Source organism: Xenopus laevis, chromosome 7L (genome assembly GCF_017654675.1).
Source record: "Xenopus laevis strain J_2021 chromosome 7L, Xenopus_laevis_v10.1, whole genome shotgun sequence".
Lineage (NCBI taxonomy): Eukaryota > Metazoa > Chordata > Amphibia > Anura > Pipidae > Xenopus > Xenopus laevis.
In genome coordinates this window covers 110,540,101-110,560,064 of record NC_054383.1, presented here as the reverse complement: position 1 = coordinate 110,560,064, position 19,964 = coordinate 110,540,101, and the positions used below count along the sequence as shown (strand labels likewise).

Sequence of the window (19,964 nt, the reverse complement as noted above, 5' to 3'; positions counted from 1 at the left end):
TATCTAACTAAGTTGTGCAGAACACACTGGCTTAGCAGTCCTCATTTTTCCTTAAGGGACTCCTGTAGGTTGACATGTAAAACTGCACAGCTTGGCATTGATAACAATCAGCAAGTAGTTGCAGCAGTGTGCCGATTCTCGCAAAACTTGGCAGCGGTGGGATTCGAACCCACGCCTCCACAGAGATTGGAGCCTAAATCCAGCGCCTTAGACGGCTCGGCCACGCTACCAGAGGGGGGACAGCCTCCTTTTTTTCAGCGACCGAAGAAAACAAAAACTACACCACATTAGAAAACAAGAGCATATTGACAAGTGGCGGCTTTACAAATACTGTGAAATAGAACCCTGCAGCCGGGGCGGGTATTTGGGAGCTTCTGATCCACGATGACGGCACCTACAGTTCTATGGTCATGGTCACCAGGAAAAGCTCTCTTCTCCAAACCGGGCCCCTGCGCAAGGTTTTGTTTTTTTTTTCTTCCGATTTTGTATTGCAATCCCAGGGGCAGTTCTCTTTAGAGAACCTGTCTGAATTCCAGGGGCTCAGGAGATGGCTGCGTCTAGCATTAGGGCTTCCTGCCTTCTGAGCCGACAGTGGAATATGCAAAGGAACACACATCTTACCTTATGGCGTTACCAAGCTCTTGTAAACCACGCCGACCGGTAATTTGACAAGTCACATTGCCCCAGTTATGCTGTTCACACAAAGGTGGAACTGTAGTTGTGTAACAGGGCGTTTGGAGTGTTCCTTTATGCACAAAAGCTTGGCAGCGGTGGGATTCGAACCCACGCCCCCGAAGAGACTGGAGCCTTAATCCAGCGCCTTAGACCGCTCGGCCACACTACCATTTACCTATGACGCAAGCTTGCCCCTCTCCACACTGCTAGGAAGAAACAGGCAAGGTTTCTTATTTCTAGACCTTTTATTTTGGGGGAAACTTTGTTGACTGTGTGTCAGAAGTGTGTGGGCTGTGTGTCAGCAGTGCATGGAAAAAGGGGCAGAGCATTTTCAGGGCAGTCAGAGTACAGGATCAGGGACATTGTTTTGGTTGCTTTTAAGTTTGTTTTAATGACTTTTTTTTTTAAAGCGTTGGGGCGCAAGCCAACGCCCCCAGAGAAACTGGCCACTTAGTCCAGCACCTTAAGTGGATCTGCCTGAACTCACCTCTACAACCAAAAGCAATCAGCTTTCCTACCCATTCAGAGAAGAGATAGATATAAAGGATCCGGTACGGAGGTAGAGGATGGGGAACGGATGCAAAGGCAAATGTTACCAACTTGCATCTTTTTCCACATGAACAGCTCGAGATTTTGGAGGATCCACCAGGAGTTGATGCTCCAGTGGAGCGTATTTTGAAAAACTGAACTCCAAACTGCCACCAAACATCTTCTACCTGCCTCAGAAGCCGTAGCCACCTTACCTCTCGTTTTCAACCGCTGGCAGAGGTCACAAGCCTGCCCCGACTTCTCCAACAGTGTGGCACGCTGCGCAGCGCAGCAATTTTATTCTACATGCTATACAAGCCAACAAGAGTCGATGAAACAGCTAAATCACGCACTCAATCAGCAAGAGAAACGCAGCACACGACGAGGATGGGATTCGAACCCACGCGTGCAGAGCACAATGGATTAGCAGTCCATCGCCTTAACCACTCGGCCACCTCGTCTCTGGTCAGGCTGGGATATCGATCTCAAACGCAGCGGACCAGCCACCATTCGGCCGCAAGACCATTTGATGGAAAGCCTCCTTTATTTGCTCTAGATACCGGATCGAAAACCCAGATTCTAGGTCGTATTTCCAGCCTGGCAAAAAAAACCTCTAGCGGAAAATGCTTTCGATCCATCGACCTCTGGGTTATGGGCCCAGCATGCTTCCTTTGTGCCACTATGCTGCCCGCACGCCACGCACCAAGGTATTCGTGCTGTGTGTGGCACTTAGTAGGGGGGCGATAGCTCTTCCAGCACGGTTTATGCCTTGCCAGCCTTCGGAAAAGCGCCCAGTGCACATCGCCTACCACACCGCTTGCGATGGAGAGGACTGCCGCCTCGCCTGAATACGGCGCCTTACCTTCTGTCCTAAGTAGATAAAATAAGATGCCTCATTTGTAGAGGCAATCCTTGGTGGTTAACACATTTGCAGCAGGAGAAATCAATTGGCCCACCACCATTTGGCCGCAAAACCGTTTGCCTCAAAACCCTAATTTGCTCTTGACAATGGATTTAAACTCAGATCCTGGGTTCTAACCCTGCCCGGCAAAAATCTTTAGCCGAGAATGGTTTCGATCCATCGACCTCTGGGTTATGGGCCCAGCACGCTTCCCCTGCGCCACTCTGCTACCGGTTCCATGCCACCCGATGGCCGCAAACCACAGTAGTGCGTTGTGGCGCAGCCTGTGCACACGCCAAACAGGTCCTGAGGAGTTTAGGTTAGAGGCCTCCTTTTTAGAGGCAATCCTCGGTGAATAACGCATTGTTCCACGGTTGAGCAAGATGAATTTCTGCAGATTCCCCACGGTCACGGCAGCCGGGCAGCCGTCGTCTCTGTGGCTTTACAAATACTGTGAAATAGAACCCTGCAGCCGGGGCGGGTATTTGGGAGCTTCTGATCCACGATGACAGCACCTACAGTTCTATGGTCACGGTCACCAGGAAAAGCTCTCTTCTCCAAACCGGGCCCCTGCGCAAGGTTTCGTTTTTTTTTTTCTTCCGATTTTGTATTGCAGTCCCAGGGGCAGTTCTCTTTAAAGTACCTGTCTGAATTCCAGGGGCTTAGGAGATGGCTGCTTCTAGCATTAGGGCTTCCTGCCTTCTGAGCCGACAGAGGAATATGCAAAGGAACACACATCTTACCTTATGGCGTTACCAAGCTCTTGTAAACCACGCCGACCGGTAATTTGACAAGTCACATTGCCCCAGTTATGCTGTTCACACAAAGGTGGAACTGTAGTTGTGTAACAGGGCGTTTGGAGTGTTCCTTTATGCACAAAAGCTTGGCAGCGGTGGGATTCGAACCCACGCCCCCGAAGAGACTGGAGCCTTAATCCAGCGCCTTAGACCGCTCGGCCACACTACCATCTACCTTTGACGCAAGCTTGCCCCTCTCCACACTGCTAGGAATAAACAGGCAAGGTTTCTTATTTCTAGACCTTTTATTTTGGGGGAAACTTTGTTGACTGTGTGTCAGAAGTGCGTGGGCTGTGTGTCAGCAGTGCATGGAAAAAGGGGCAGAGCATTTTCAGGGCAGTCAGAGTACAGGATCAGGGACATTGTTTTGGTTGCTTTTAAGTTTGTTTTAATGACTTTTTTTTTAAAGCGTTGGGGCGCAAGCCAACGCCCCCAGAGAAACCGGCCACTTAGTCCAGCACCTTAAGTGGATCTGCCTGAACTCACCTCTACAACCAAAAGCAATCAGCTTTCCTACCCATTCAGAGAAGAGATAGATATAAAGGATCCGGTACGGAGGTAGAGGATGGGGAACGGATGCAAAGGCAAATGTTACCAACTTGCATCTTTTCCCACATGAACAGCTCGAGATTTTGGAGGATCCACCAAGAGTTGATGCTCCAGTGGAGCGTATTTTGAAAAACTGAACTCCAAACTGCCACCAAACATCTTCTACCTGCCTCGGAAGCCGTAGCCGCCTTACCTCTCGTTTTCAACCGCTGGCAGAGGTCACAAGCCTGCCCCGACTTCTCCAACAGTGTGGCACGCTGCGCAGCGCAGCAATTTTATTCTACATGCTATACAAGCCAACAAGAGTCGATGAAACATCTAAATCACGCACTCAATCAGCAAGAGGATGAAACGCAGCACACGACGAGGATGGGATTCGAACCCAGAGGCCTCCTTTGTAGAGGCAATCCTCGGTGAATAACGCATTGTTCCACGGTTGAGCAAGATGAATTTCTGCAGATTCCCCACGGTCACGGCAGCCGTCGTCTCTGTGGCGCAATCGGTTAGCGTGTTCGGCTGTTAACCGGAAGGTTGGTGGTTTGAGCCCACCCAAGGACGTCTTTTCCCTGCTGTTTTTGTGCTGTGAAAGATTCTAGCAATGCATCGATAAACGGTGGCTGCTCTTCTTTTGCCGGGAGTTTATTGCAATCCCTGGCGTGCCGTATTGCCTGACCATGTGGGTTCAGTGGGGGGGGCAGATTTTGCAGACTCTCCAGCATTCCTATTGGATCGCGACGGGTCTGTCAAAATTGGGCACCTTGTCTGCTGCCAAAGCAGAGAGACAGACGTTTAACTTAACTGCTTTTTGAGCCAACAGGACTGCTTTGGCTCTCGGCTGAGGCTTGTCACACGAAATCCTGAAGAACTTCAGCGAAACACACGCGTGGTTTGCTTTTTATTTATTTTTTTAAACGGGCTCGTCCAGGATTTGAACCCGGGACCTCTCGCACCCGAAGCGAGAATCATACCCCTAGACCAACGAGCCAGATCTTGGCTGCCGTGTCGGTTGAAACCATCAGTGCTTTCTGTACGATGCAAGGTGGGCCCGCAGTGTTTGGTTGGACTGCAGTCTGGTTCCTGCTAGCACTAGTAACGGTCAACATGTTAGATCAGAGCCAAGAAAGAGCACGGACCTTGCCCTCTTGATGACTAACGTGCATTGTCCATTTAATTATACTCTCTATGCAAGCAGACGCTACTTTCCGAAACACTGCTCCGGCCTTATGACTTCACAAATTCATGGAATTCTATATCTAACTAAGTTGTGCAGAACACACTGGCTTAGCAGTCCTCATTTTTCCTTAAAGGGGACATATACCATACTTTTGAACTAAGTCTTAATCAATTCCTTTTGTGTTAAAATTGAATAAAACATTTTGTTTAATAAACCTTTTGGGTCCACTTTCTCCGTTATCTTTGTATTTCTTATCCTGCTCCTCCCCTTCTCTTGATATCCTGTGCTGGTATCGGTGCAGCCGGCCAGGGCGGCCGTCGGCGGTCTATTTTTTCACTGTGTTTTTTTTCTACAAGCAGAAGCCACTGAGAAGGACTGGGCGTGCATAGGGGGAGGCGCTGGTTAATCTATGTAATCTTGGAGCCACGTCAATCATGCCGGGTCCTTCTCAGGGCTGCTTGTGCTAGTCCCCGCCCAGCTTCTCCTGTGCACAGGCAGACAGCAACGGAGCGTGCGTGAAGATCATCCTTGAATAAGTGCCGGCAACTAGTGAGTGAAGGGTGTTTTACAAACTGGCTCATAATCTTTTGCGCAGATTTAAGGATAGCGCAGATGTAAGGGTAGCGTCACCGTTGCCATAGTAACGCTCCGGTCTGTGAAGTGCTGGCGCTCACAGCTCTTCTGTAGAGAGAGTAGCAAAATTACCAGATGGGGCCCATGACCTAAGCAGAGGGGTTAGGAGTGAGGAGAAAGATTGTGATTGGGCTCTCCATGGCCGCGGTGAGTTCTGCAGCTTGCTGCTTGCAAGTCAGTGAAGAAATGAAACTTTCTGCCTAGCAGATAAACCCGGCTCCAGCTGTTCTTCCTTTGTGGGGGGGGGGCATCACCTCTCTTGGCCCTGTGTGCTGATTTCACCCACCTCCTTACAGATTGGGAGAGAGGCAATAGCAGCCGCAGCAGTGACCCTTTCTCTGAGTGCTGACGATGTGTCAACAAAGAGAACGGACATTCCCCTGTCAGTTTGATCTCCTTCAGCTTGGTACAGAACATAGCTTGCTCTGCTTTTTGACTTGTCTGTCTGCCAGGAAGGGAAAAGTGGGGAATGTTTTCCTGTTAGGCTACAGATTCCTCTCTGTTTGCTCACTGTTCTCCTGTTTGCCCTCCCTGCTTTGTACATATATGTATATATATATATATGTTGTATACTTAGATATGTGTTCATTAAATTGGAGTTGTGCTACTAACTAAAATTATCTAAGTGAATTATTTGAGCAACTGATCTTGATGGCTTTGTGTCATATTCATATGTTCTAAACTAAGTACAGTGTCAGCAGCAGCGTTAGAAGTAGCATATCCACTGGCCAGTACAAACACTCAGGCAGGGAGATGGGAGGGGTTTTCCAAGCTACAGCAGAGTTCAGCCTGTCAGTCAGTGCTGTGACCATTTCCTGTGAGAGAATGAACAGACACGCCCATCTCTCATTTCAGCCTAGCTTTTGACCTGAGAGGTTCTCATTGCAGCTCTGATGTAATGACACTTTTAGCAGATAAAATGCATTCAAAACGGTTTTTTTTCTGCATCATTACATTGTTTGAGGAAAAATTAATCATATATCTAAATATGAAGGTTATGCAAAATGTCCCCTTTAAGGGACTCCTGTAGGTTGACATGTAAAACTGCACAGCTTGGCATTGATAACAATCGGCAAGTAGTTGCAGCAGTGTGCCGATTCTCGCAAAACTTGGCAGCGGTGGGATTCGAACCCACGCCTCCACAGAGACTGGAGCCTATATCCAGCGCCTTAGACCGCTCGGCCACGCTACCAGATGGAGGACAGCCTCCTTTTTTTCAGCGACCGAAGAAAACAAAAAGTACACCACATTAGAAAACAAGAGCATATTGACAAGTGGCGGCTTTACAAATACTGTGAAATAGAACCCTGCAGCCGGGGCGGGTATTTGGGAGCTTCTGATCCACGATGACGGCACCTACAGTTCTATGGTCATGGTCACCAGGAAAAGCTCTCTTCTCCAAACCGGGCCCCTGCGCAAGGTTTTGTTTTTTTTTTCTTCCGATTTTGTATTGCAATCCCAGGGGCAGTTCTCTTTAGAGTACCTGTCTGAATTCCAGGGGCTCAGGAGATGGCTGCGTCTAGCATTAGGGCTTCCTGCCTTCTGAGCCGACAGTGGAATATGCAAAGGAACACACATCTTACCTTATGGCGTTACCAAGCTCTTGTAAACCACGCCGACCGGTAATTTGACAAGTCACATTGCCCCAGTTATGCTGTTCACACAAAGGTGGAACTGTAGTTGTGTAACAGGGCGTTTGGAGTGTTCCTTTATGCACAAAAGCTTGGCAGCGGTGGGATTCGAACCCACGCCCCCGAAGAGACTGGAGCCTTAATCCAGCGCCTTAGACCGCTCGGCCACACTACCATCTACCTTTGACGCAAGTTTGCCCCTCTCCACACTGCTAGGAAGAAACAGGCAAGGTTTCTTATTTCTAGACCTTTTATTTTGGGGGAAACTTTGTTGACTGTGTGTCAGAAGTGCGTGGGCTGTGTGTCAGCAGTGCATGGAAAAAGGGGCAGAGCATTTTCAGGGCAGTCAGAGTACAGGATCAGGGACATTGTTTTGGTTGCTTTTAAGTTTGTTTTAATTACTTTTTTTTTTAAAGCGTTGGGGCGCAAGCCAACGCCCCCAGAGAAACCGGCCACTTAGTCCAGCACCTTAAGTGGATCTGCCTGAACTCACCTCTACAACCAAAAGCAATCAGCTTTCCTACCCATTCAGAGAAGAGATAGATATAAAGGATCCGGTACGGAAGTAGAGGATGGGGAACGGATGCAAAGGCAAATGTTACCAACTTGCATCTTTTTCCACATGAACAGCTCGAGATTTTGGAGGATCCACCAAGAGTTGATGCTCCAGTGGAGCGTATTTTGAAAAACTGAACTCCAAACTGCCACCAAACATCTTCTACCTGCCTCGGAAGCCGTAGCCGCCTTACCTCTCGTTTTCAACCGCTGGCAGAGGTCACAAGCCTGCCCCGACTTCTCCAACAGTGTGGCACGCTGCGAGGCGCAGCAATTTTATTCTACATGCTATACAAGCCAACAAGAGTCGATGAAACATCTAAATCACGCACTCAATCAGCAAGAGGATGAAACGCAGCACACGACGAGGATGGGATTCGAAACCACGCGTGCAGAGCACAATGGATTAGCAGTCCATCGCCTTAACCACGCGGCCACCTCGTCTCTGGTCGGGCTCGGATATCGGTCTCAAACGCAGCGGACAAGCCACCATTCGGCCGCAAGTCCATTTGACGGAAAGCCTCCTTTATTTGCTCTAGATACCGGATCGAAAACCCAGATTCTAGGTCGTATTTCCAGCCTGGCAAAAAAAACCTCTAGCGGAAAATGCTTTCGATCCATTGACCTCTGGGTTATGGGCCCAGCATGCTTCCTTTGTGCCACTATACAATGTATAAAATAGGGGTGTGGAAGCACTCTAAAGGCTAAGTAATAGTATATTTAAGTATAAAGAAAGTGCTAGTTTTAATGCACATTCCCTGGGCCCCTGTCTCAAAAGTAAGTTTACAAAACAGGGGTTTTTAGTTACAAAGTTATGATCACAAAGTTGAAAAGCCACCATACCACGTCAAGGTAAACCCCACATGGCGGTCCCTAACTTGTTTGCCTTTCGGCCATAGTATAAAAAGTCTTACTGCATAGTAGCATTCAGTGTAATCAATGTCTGTTGAACCTTGGTTTCAGTGAAAAGGATCTATCCTCCCCCGCCAGTATGCGGCTTTTAAGGGAGAGGCATTGTCCAACCAACGCCCATTTTTAAAAGTATAGGGCCCCATTAGTTTAAGGGGGGGTATGGGGTGCTATTAAAAACCACATGAAGCTCAGCCACAGCTTCTGGCAACAATACAATGTATAAAATAGGGGTGTGGAAGCACTCTAAAGGCTAAGTAATAGTATATTTAAGTATAAAGGAAGTGCTAGTTTTAATGCACATTCCCTGGGCCCCTGTCTCAAAAGTAAGTTTACAAAACAGGGGTTTTTAGTTACAAAGTTATGATCATAAATGTTACCAACTTGCATCTTTTTCCACATGAACAGCTCGAGATTTTGGAGGATCCACCAAGAGTTGATGCTCCAGTGGAGCGTATTTTGAAAAACTGAACTCCAAACTGCCACCAAACATCTTCTACCTGCCTCAGAAGCCGTAGCCGCCTTACCTCTCGTTTTCAACCACTGGCAGAGGTCACAAGCCTGCCCCGACTTCTCCAACAGTGTGGCACGCTGCGCAGCGCAGCAATTTTATTCTACATGCTATACAAGCCAACAAGAGTCGATGAAACATCTACATCACGCACTCAATCAGCAAGAGGATGAAACGCAGCACACGACGAGGATGGGACTTGAACCCACGCGTGCAGAGCACAATGGATTAGCAGTCCATCGCCTTAACCACTCGGCCACCTCGTCTCTGGTCGGGCTGGGATATCGGTCTCAAACGCAGCGGACCAGCCACCATTCGGCCGCAAGACCATTTGATGGAAAGCCTCCTTTATTTGCTCTAGATACCGGATCGAAAACCCAGATCCATCGACCTCTGCGTTATGGGCCCAGCATGCTTCCTTTGTGCCACTATGCTGCCCGCACGCCACGCACCAAGGTATTCGTGCTGTGTGTGGCACTTAGTAGGGGGGCGACAGCTCTTCAAGCACGGTTTATGCCTTGCCAGCCTTCGGAAAAGCGCCCAGTGCACATCGCCTACCACACCGCTTGCGATGGAGAGGACTGCCGCCTCGCCTGAATACGGCGCCTTACCTTCTGTCCTAAGGAGATAAAATAAGATGCCTCATTTGTAGAGGCAATCCTTGGTGGTTAACACATTTGCAGCGGAGAAATCAATTGGCCCACCACAATTTGGCCGCAAAATCGTTTGCCTCAAAACCCTTATTTGCTCTTGACAATGGATTTAAACTCAGATCCTCTGTGGCGCAATCGGTTAGTGCGTTCGGCTGTTAACCAGAAGGTTGGTGGTTCGAGCCCACCCAGGGATGTCTTTTCCCTGCTGTTTTTGTGCTGTGAAAGAGTCTAGCAATGCAGCGATAAACGGTGGCTGCTCTTCTTTTGCCGGGAGTTTATTGCAATCCCTGGCGTGCCGTATTGCCTGACCATGTGGGTTCAGTGGGGTCTGTCAAAATTGGGCACCTTGTCTGCTGCCAAAGCAGAGAGACAGACGTTTAACTTAACAGCTTTTTGAGCCAACAGGACCGCTTTGGCTCTCGGCTGAGGCTTGTCACACGAGATCCTGGAGATGGTTTGCTTTTTATTTATTTTTTTAAACGGCGGCGGGCTCGTCCGGGATTTGAAACCGGGACCTCTCGCACCCGAAGCGAGAATCATACCCCCGAGACCAACGAGCCAGATCTTGGCCGCCGTGTCGGTTGAAACCATCAGTGCTTTCTGTACGATGCAAGGTGGGCCCGCAGTGTTTGGTTGGACTGCAGTCTGGTTCCTGCTAGCACTAGTAACAGTCAACATGTTAGATCAGAGCCAAGAAAGAGCACGGACCTTGCCCTCTTGATGACTAACGTGCATTGTCCATTTAATTGTACTCTCTATGCAAGCAGACGCTACTTTCCGAAATACTGCTCCGGCCTTATGCCTTCACAAATTCATGGAATTCTATATCTAACTAAGTTGTGCAGAACACACTGGCTTAGCAGTCCTCATTTTTCCTTAAGGGACTCCTGTAGGTTGACATGTAAAACTGCACAGCTTGGCATTGATAACAATCGGCAAGTAGTTGCAGCAGTGTGCCGATTCTCGCAAAACTTGGCAGCGGTGGGATTCCAACCCACGCCTCCAGAGAGACTGGAGCCTAAATCCAGCGCCTTAGACCACTCGGCGACGCTACCAGATGGGGGACTGCTTCTTTTTTTTCAGCGACCGAAGAAAACAAAAAGCACACCACATTGGAAAACAAGAGCATATTAACAAGTGGCGGCTTTACAAATACTGTGAAATAGAACCCTGCAGCCGAGGCGGGTATTTGGGAGCTTCTGATCCACGATGACGGCACCTACAGTTCTATGGTCACGGTCACCAGGAAAACCTCTCTTCTCCAAACCGGGCCCCTGCGCAAGGTTTTGTTTTGTTTTTTCTTCCGATTTTGTATTGCAGTCCCAGGGGCAGTTCTCTTAAACCCTTTCGCTGCCAGCCAATTTGGCCAAGTTGAAACTTCTATTGTCAGACCGTTTTTGAACATTTTTTGCTCTTTCACTTTAGGGGACTTGCCTGGGGGGGGGGGTCTTTTAGTTTACCCACGAAAACAGGGTATTGTTTTTCTCAGGACAACCTAAGCTTTCAAAATATGCTAGTATTTTGTTGTCATTCCACTCCAGTAAAAAGATATGGGCTTCTAAATGTATATAAAAAAAAACAAAACAGTTTCACATGATAAAAACACATATATCAGAAGCATAATTTATTTTATGCATGAGAACATGGCAGATTTGGAAAGTTCTGTGTCTCCTGAACGCGCCAATACCAAATATATATAGTTTTATGGAGATTTCTTACTTCTATAGATCAAAAACTTCGAAGCAGTAAACTACCAAATTTCCAAAGCACTGCTCTACAAAACTGCATACATCTGATTTCAAGACCAAACATTCCACTAACAGTAGGTTTACCCTAAAAAAACTGCACCTTATTGGAAAGAACAGATTCTAACGAGTTCAAAATGTGTAAATATATATTTGTACTCCAAAGTACGAAGTTGCAATTCTTTCCTAAAGTTAGCAGTTTTTATAAAAATGTGTTACATTTTTGAAAAATTACCTCAAAGTGTCCAGTCTACAGCATCGTATCTCCCACATATCATTATATACCAAGATAAAACACCCTAAATATGAAAGCCCAGGGTCCGCTGAACAGTTTGATGCCCAATATGCATAGGTACACTTAAGTATGTGGCGTATCAGGGCCCCAAAACAAAGACACCCCATATGAGTTATCAGTTCTGGAATTCCAAATACTGCAAAATCAGCACATTTACAGCATTTCTCAAGGGGCAAAAGTATAAAAATGCATGTTCACCCCAGAAAACCATATATTTTTGGAAAGTACATATTCTGACGAATCTAATATGGGTATGCATGTCTTTCTACTCCAAAGTACCAAGCCGTAAAGCGTTCCTACATTTGGCAATTTTTATGACATTACCGAAAATCATCTCAATATTGCAACTCTGAAGCATCGTATCTCCCACATATCATTATATACCAAGATAAAAACACACTAAATATGAAAGCCCAGGGTCCGCTGAACAGTTTGATGCCCAATATGCATAGGTACACTTAAGTATGTGGCGTATAGGGGTCCCAGAACGAAGACAGTTCTGTAATTCCAAATACTGCAAAATCAGCACACTTACAGCATTTTATGAGGGGCAAAAGTACAAAAATGCATGTTCACCCCAGAAAACTATATACTTTTGGAAAGTACACATTCTGACGAATCTAAAATGGGTATGCATGTCTTTCTACTCCAAATTACCAAGCAGCAAAGCTTTCCTATATTTCGCAGTTTTTATGACATATACAAAAATCTCCTCAATACTCCAACTCTAAAGCATTGTATCTCCTACATATCATTATATACCAAGATAAAACTCCCTAAACTTGAAAGTCTGGGTCCGCTGAACAGTATGATACCCAATATGCATAGGTACACCTAAGTATGTGGCATATAGGGGCCCCAGAAAGAAGACACTCCATACGAGTTCTGTAATTCCAGATTGCAAAATCAGCACATATACAGCATTTTGTGACAGGCAAAGGTACAAAAAATTACGTTCACCCCAGAAAACCATATATTTTTGGAAAGTACACATTCTACCGAATAAAAATTTGCTAAAACTGTCTTTCTACTCCAAACGTACATACTGCAAAGCAGTGCTAAATGCAGTGGTTTTTATGATATTTCTGAAAATCGCCTAAAAATATTGCAGTTGGTCGCACTGATCCAACCCAATTTCTTACATACAAATGGAAAACACCCTAAATATTGACTTCAAGAGTCTACTGAACAGTTTGATGCCCAATATGCATAGATATACCAAAGCAGAGGGGCACGTGCGGACCCCAAATGAAAACAGTGCATAAGAATTTTCTCGGCTGTCAATTCGCCTTCTGTGAACATAGCACACTGACTGCATATAATGTGCCATAAGACCCCCTAACAGTATAAAGACCCCCCAAAACCATATATTTTTGGAAAGTACACATTCTGGCGAATAAAAATTTGCTAAAACTGTCTTTCTACTCCAAACGTACATACTGCAAAGCAACGCTAAAGGCAGCAGTTTTTATGATATTTCTGAAAATCGCCTATAAATATTGCAGTTGGTCACACTTATCTCACCCAATTTCTTACATACAATTAGAAAACACCATAAATATTGACACCAAGGGTCTACTGAACAGTATGATGCCCAATATGCATAGATATACCAAAGCAGGTGGGCACGTGCGGACCCCAAATGAAAATAGTGCATAAGAATTTTCTCGGCTGTCAATTCGCCTTCTGTGAACATAGCACACTGACTGCATATAATGTGCCGTAAGACCCCCTAACAGTACAAAGACCCCCCAAAACCATATATTTTTGTAAAGTACACATTCTGACGAACACAGAATTGCTAAAAATGTGTTTCTACCCCAAATGATCAAAGTGTAAACGATGCTAAAAAATGACACAAGGAAAAACAATGCAAGCATAAAACTGCAATAAAAATCGCAAAAAATCAAATACAATTAGGAAAATCAACGAAATAACAAAATAACTTTTCTGACAGCGTGGTTAGTGGTCAGAATGCTTGATCCAGTAGTCACGCTATGAAATCTAACGTTTTTTGGGGAAATAACAAGAGGGAAACTTGAAAATGAAGAGCTAAAAAAAAAAAAAAAAAGTACAAAAAACCCCTATAAGTGTGTGTTTGTGTATGCATGGATGTACAGCTCTAAAAAGTGTATACATTTGTGCATATGTGTATGTGAGTGTGTAAATAAGTGCCAAAGTGTGAAAAATCAAAAAAATCAGAAATGTCAGAAAAGCAAAAAAAAAAATGCTTGTAAATGTACTAAATAAGTAAAAAAAAAGGGGCACTTACCGAATCTAGATGAAGGGGGTCCTTTTCAAAGCTGTAGGGTCCAGGATCGATGAGTCAGAGCAGCAGGAAGTGTGTGGGCGGCGCTGGAACACGTGAGGTCCGGGTCCTGCGACAAGGAAGCTGTTGCTGCGTCTGTGTCGCTCCTGGAGAAGGTTGTCGGCGAGGATCGGCGATCTGCTGCAGGTAAGCTTGTTGCCTAGGGGGTTGTGGCGCTGATCGCTCCTCTCTGCACGCTGTTTTTGCTGCGCGTGCAGAGGGAGCGCTGACTTAGTAAAGAACGTAGCTCCTACGTTCTTGGCACTTAAAGGGTTAATGTTCATGTCTAATTGTTTATGTTTATATGTATATACATATTGTTATACCATCTAGTGACCAAAGTTGTTCTTGCTTGTAAAAACCCTCCTATTCCCCTTCCTTTTGTGTGATATCAGTTCCTCCCATCATTCTTTTGTGTTCCTGCCTTCCATGAGTGAGGAGCTGCTCCAGAGTTTAGGAAGGGAAATATTCCTATTGACCTCCAGCATTTGTACATCCACTCTAACATTTGTTTATCCACCGATTAAAGAATTTTTGTCAGAGGCGTTGCTACAATGTGCCGGGCCCCCCTGTATAAAAAATCTTCGGAAGGCCCGGCGCGCTGCACTTTCTAACCCCGCCCACCCATTTCCACTCATGCCCGCCCCCTCCCCCTCCCAGCTCAACCCGCAGTCCCAGCTTGTTATTAAAATTTCTCCTTGATCTCCTGTACTGAACAGCCAGAAAAAGATACAAAGTTTCTAAAACCTAATTGGTTAACTTACCAATGTTTTGGGGCCCTAACTTGATTTGGAGCCTGGTGACATCTGCCACTGGTTTTTACCTAAGTACAAGGCTGCATTGTGGCCCATTCCCATTGGCTCTCCCTAGGGGTCCGGTAGGATAGGAAGGGTGACTACCTACTAGGTGCCTACCCTGTCTGCCCCTCATAAATACAGCATTGTTGTATTCATTGGGCGAACACACTGTTTTGGAGCCTAGAGAACCTGTGGCAATTTTATAAAGTGTAGGTCATGGTATAAAGTGCAGAAAACATGGTGAACTGCTCTTATTTTTGGCAGTTTGCCTTTAAACATTATGAATAACCCCTACTGTCTGTTGAGTGTAATTTTGCTTTTAGCCCTTGTGTCCAAGGTTATCCTGAAGGAACCCCTCATATCTTTGAGTTCTTTTATGATTCATTTTCAAGCTTAATGTAACACAAAAGGGCTTATTCACTTACTTAGTGTCCGGCTTGCGAATATTGTTTGCACCTTATTCTTTAGATGCAAGTGTGCTGTGTTCGTTGAGGAAAGGTGGAGGTGACAGTAGCACCAGGTGTTGTATAGCACTGGGCATCAATATACATTGAAAGGAAGGCAAGAAGGACTGATCAGTGCTGAGCACAACTATACAGAAGTGCAGAGAGCACATTTGGATGCAAGTACCTTTAATTAAAGTGGTTTTAGATGCAACTTCCCACTGCGTCGCTAAAGTGTGGTCATGTTAGCCCAACTAAAGGCCCTGTTTTGATTCCCCATGGCAACTCCTTGTGACTCTATAATGACTTTGCCTGCTGTAAAGCAGGAGTGCCCATGCTTTACTAATGTGGGGTCTACTTTAAGTGATGTTGTCCTATTAAGATCTACATCCATAAAAGTATTGTTAGCATTCTGTTCCATGGAAAATATTACTTCAATATTGATTTATGAGAAAATATATATTGTTATATTTGACAAACAACTATTTCTTATCTGACCTTAAAGTAATAAATAGCTGAATAAAAATAATGAAATAGGAGGGAGATTTAGGCAATTGTTTGTTGACTAACGGTCTACTGGTAGATCCCGATCTACCTTTTGGACACCCCTGCATTTTGAGTCTCATGAGAGCAAAGAGCTATTTAATTGATTCCCTTCCCTTCTTCACTCACCCCTGCTTGCATTGCCCTCATCTCTACTTCGTACTTTTACAAGTATATGCAACACAGGTCTGGACTGGGAGTCAAAAAAGGCCCTGGTGTTCCAAGCAGCAGCCCCAGACAAGACCAATATATAGTGACTGTCTATGGCAACTTAAAGCAGCCCCTCTGGCATTTGCCAGAACCCACAGATTGCCAGTCCGGGCCTGATGCAACACTGTACGTTTGCTCTGTATACTGACAGTACTATCCATAGCAGAAGGCTTGTGTTGCACTATGAAGTTGAATTTCTCCCCTTTCAATTGATATTTTAGTTTTTGGTTTTTTTTTTACAAAAGTCTCATTTTAGCAAGTAATGTAATTAAACTTCCCCACTATTACCTTTCTAGGCAACATGACATGGTGTGAGTAAAGCTTCCCAGTAGCAGGCTGAAATGTTTAATCAAAAGAAGAATCCATTTTTAGCTTGGAAATTGGATTTTCCCAACCATTTCTTCCAGTTGTAGCCCTATTTTCTAAGGCTCGCATCATGCCTTCCTCTCTCGCTTATAAGATTTGATTTCATCTCTCGCTATCTGTCTGTGTTCCAGTGACACCAATAGCATTAAGGCCAATCTCACTATCTGTCACCTGCTGAGTGTCGGACAGTTCCACCGCTTTCCTAACCTCCAATTGCTTGTATTCAATACACGAAGGCTAGGCGTGTGATATTCCTCTCATACCAAGCTGATCTCAAGCTTTTTTTTAATCCACTTTCTTCTTGGAAACATTTTATTGTTACTAATAGATTTTTCTGCAATTTCCTGCTACTTTATTGGTTTCTCAACCTTTTCTTCAGGGGCCACAGATTAGAAATATGGGGTTAGCTTCACAACCCAAAAGTTGTTTTGTGCACCATATGTTAATTACTATTGCCTATTGTAGGAAGATGTTGGGTCTCACTAACACTAAGCAAAATTGTCTTGTGCAGTAACCCATAGCAACCTAAGTGCTGATTGGTTTTCCTTTTCTAAGAATTGTTCCGATTGAACTCACATGCAAAACATTTATTAGGTCTAACACACAGATACTGCTAATAGAATAAATATCCATTAGGGAGCAAGGATTTGTCTTGATTGCATCTAGATCCAGCCAAGAATACAAAAGCCCTCAGCTTTGTGTCAGTACTAGACAGCTGGAAAGTACTGGGCTTGCAATATAATATACCCTCTCCTAGTCATTAACAGAACATACATTTGGGTGAAAGTGTTTGCAGTTTGGGGTGACTGGGGCTTCCAGTTTGCCACCTTTAGTGAAGCATTTTACTGGGCTTAAAATGAAGGAGTGGGATGTAATGGAAGTGTCGATTGGGGGGTTAAATTGTCCATAGACGCAAAGATCCGATCGTATGAATCATCGTATGACCAGACTTTCCCATCTCCCGACCTGCCACTAACCATTCTGATCAAATAAAGTACAAAAGAATAGATCAGCCGATGTTCTACCCCTGCAATTAGCAATTGTATGAAATTTATGTCCGACCAAAGCTAGTGACAGTCTCCATCTGAAAATCGTATGATCGGCAATACATGCAGAGATATTATCGGCAGCCAACAGAAATCTTTTAACCTGTCCGATCGACCAAACGACCGATCTCCGCCGGACGAAAAATGACGGAACTCTCCACACACGGTCCGAAAATCGTACAAATCCTTGATTCGTACGGTCAGATCTTTGCGTCTCTGGCCAGCTTAAGTCTATCTGTTGACTGTGATGGGAGCATGAATTGCAGTGGATCAGGAGTATAATGGGACACATCTAGTGGTGGAACCTTGGAGGATTACAAATTTACCGGCAAGTACCAACCATCAATGATGTACCTTGACCACTGGGAACAAAAATTTTTTTGGGTTGGGGTCCAGCATGCACCATGAAGCTGAACTCCCTACTTCCCACCTGTCCCTTCACTCTCAGATGAGACTGCAAGTGATAAATTTTAACTTCAGAAGAGGCAGGGCAGGGGAAACGACCCCAGGGTAGTCTAACTTGGGAAAAAACCCAGTGGGCTTCAGCACTATACCAAAGGGCTTCACCGCCCCAGGACTGCTGCCCTCCCTGCTGGCCGGTATCTGCAGACCCCCACACCGCCCTGCTGACTGAATCTGCCACCCCCCCCACTACCAGGGTAACAGGGCATTGGATGGGCAGGAGTTCACCAAGGGTATGAGGATGGGGGGCCCCAAACCCCCAGTCCAACCTTGATCTGCCCCCTGGGCCCCCTTTCTGCAATCTCATGGTCAGCTCTCTGGTAGTTATGCTACTGCTGGCCATGAACTTAGCTGGTTATTTACCAGCCGGGTCTGTGACATATTTACTGGCTTGATACACAAGTCCTACTAACCTCTTTACTTTTTTACTAGATTTTGCCCTGTTGAGCATCGCTTTGTGGATCATGGCACATACTGAACCATGCAATTTCCATTTAAATAATGTTAAGAGGAGGGGAATCATAATCCATGTAGTGACAAATCACAGAGACAATAAAACCCTCGCCTTATATGCCATTACTCAAAACACATATTAGCATCATATACACTCACTCCAGTGACACCCACACAGTGGCAAAGCACTTCTACATGAACCATACTGTAAGTAGAAAAGTCATACAAGCTGTGTGTCGGACTATTTGCCCTTATGCATTGCCTGTGGTTTTCACGAATAGCTCCTTTATGGAAACACAAAATAAGAGAAACTTGCGGAAAACTAAATGAAAGATGCATAATTTAACAATCCCCATCTGCCTGCTGAAATCAATTGTACCGGCATGAATAAATAATCCTGTAACTACTACATGCACTTACTGTATAAAAATGTCATTCTTATCTCTCCCAGCACAGAATATGAATATAATAGCTGACTGGAAACTGCTCCTTTTCTCTGCAGCTTTGTCAGATCACTTTTCCCATACCCACCGCACAGCAGCTGGGAAACGCTGTACAAATAATAAAAACATTTTTCTTAACTGTATTTAGTTATTCAAGTGCGAGCACCTGCCACTTTATTAATAGGCACTTACTGCTAACTAAAAATATGTCATTTCGTTACTTCGCCTACGGGCGCTGGCGTAAATTCGCTAGCGAAGTGGACCTACTCTAGTGCTACTTTGCACCCTTACGCCAGACGAAGTTGCGCTATGGCGAAGGGACATAACTACGCTAATTCACTAACTTGCGCATTTTACGTTACCTCTTGCGCCAGACTTGCCTTCGCCACCTCAGACCAGGCGAAGTGCAATAGAGTAGATAGGGCTTGCTTCAAAAAAAGTTGACATTTTTTCTAAGTCCCAAAAAACGCTGGCGTCTTTTACTTTTTTAAGGGTGATAGGCTGAAAAAGATCGTCAATTTTTTTGGGGGTACCCTCCTTCCCCCCTACATTTCCTAACATATGGCACCTAAACTATACAGTGGGCACATGTATAGGGCAAAATAACAACTCTATTTTATTTCATGAAGCTTTCCCAGGCTTGTGTAGTGCAATGTATTTGCTGCTACATATACGTCCATTGTACTTTAACTTGGCGCCGTATGCAAATTAGGCATCGCTAGCGTAACTTCGCTTTGCTTGACGAATTAACGCTAGCGCAACTTCACTACCTTTCGCCTCCCTGAGCGCAACTTCAGATTTTAGTGAATTAGCGGCGCCCTGCCGAAACTTCATCTGGCGAAGTGCGGCAAAGCCAACGCTGGCGCAACTTCGAAGGTAAGTAAATTTGTTTATTATAAGCCATAATGTACTGTACATCCTGCTGAGAATGATAGGGGTTTATTAAAACACCTCTGGGTTCTGTGACAAGTATAAATGCCTTTTTTATGGCTGCAGACCTCTCGGGAGTCTTTACTACAATCATATAATGGTATGGGATCTGTCATCAGGAAACGCTTTATCCAGAAGCTCAGGATTATGGGAAGGCCATTTTCCATAGACTTAATCAAATAATTCAGATTTAAAAAAATTATTATCTTTTTGTCTGTAATACAGGTATGGGACCTGTTATCCAGAATTCTTGGTACCTAGGGGTTTTGGATAATGGATCTTTCGGTAATTTGGATCCTCATACCTTAAGTCTACTAGAAAATTATTTTATCGTTAAATAGACTTCCAATAGTGATTTTGCTTCCAATAAGATTTAATTATATTTTAGTTTGGATCAAGTACAAGAT

General features: G+C 45.1%; 1 long non-coding RNA gene and 11 other non-coding genes across 12 annotated transcripts; 1 reads left to right on the top strand and 11 right to left on the bottom strand.

Annotated features, from left to right (window-relative positions):
• Nucleotides 1-148: 148 nt before the first annotated feature.
• trnal-uag lies at nucleotides 149-230 on the bottom strand. The gene has a single exon. It is a non-coding gene; the product is annotated as a tRNA-Leu (tRNA).
• A 532-nt stretch (nucleotides 231-762) lies between these two features.
• trnal-aag lies at nucleotides 763-844 on the bottom strand. The gene has a single exon. It is a non-coding gene; the product is annotated as a tRNA-Leu (tRNA).
• Nucleotides 845-1,582: 738 nt separating this feature from the next.
• On the bottom strand, nucleotides 1,583-1,664 carry trnas-gcu. Its single transcript has one exon. It is a non-coding gene; the product is annotated as a tRNA-Ser (tRNA).
• A 1,324-nt stretch (nucleotides 1,665-2,988) lies between these two features.
• Nucleotides 2,989-3,070, bottom strand: trnal-aag. Its single transcript has one exon. It is a non-coding gene; the product is annotated as a tRNA-Leu (tRNA).
• An 864-nt stretch (nucleotides 3,071-3,934) lies between these two features.
• On the top strand, nucleotides 3,935-4,008 carry trnan-guu. The gene has a single exon. It is a non-coding gene; the product is annotated as a tRNA-Asn (tRNA).
• Nucleotides 4,009-4,063: 55 nt separating this feature from the next.
• LOC121395605 lies at nucleotides 4,064-9,927 on the bottom strand. Its single transcript, XR_005962585.1, has 2 exons — nucleotides 9,862-9,927; nucleotides 4,064-4,207 (listed from the first exon to the last, which is right to left on the bottom strand). It is a non-coding gene; the product is annotated as an uncharacterized LOC121395605 (long non-coding RNA).
• trnap-cgg lies at nucleotides 4,364-4,435 on the bottom strand. The gene has a single exon. It is a non-coding gene; the product is annotated as a tRNA-Pro (tRNA).
• Nucleotides 6,368-6,449, bottom strand: trnal-uag. Its single transcript has one exon. It is a non-coding gene; the product is annotated as a tRNA-Leu (tRNA).
• On the bottom strand, nucleotides 6,982-7,063 carry trnal-aag. The gene has a single exon. It is a non-coding gene; the product is annotated as a tRNA-Leu (tRNA).
• Nucleotides 7,806-7,887, bottom strand: trnas-gcu. The gene has a single exon. It is a non-coding gene; the product is annotated as a tRNA-Ser (tRNA).
• On the bottom strand, nucleotides 9,048-9,129 carry trnas-gcu. The gene has a single exon. It is a non-coding gene; the product is annotated as a tRNA-Ser (tRNA).
• Nucleotides 9,928-10,489: 562 nt separating the features above from the next.
• Nucleotides 10,490-10,571, bottom strand: trnal-uag. Its single transcript has one exon. It is a non-coding gene; the product is annotated as a tRNA-Leu (tRNA).
• Nucleotides 10,572-19,964: the final 9,393 nt, after the last annotated feature.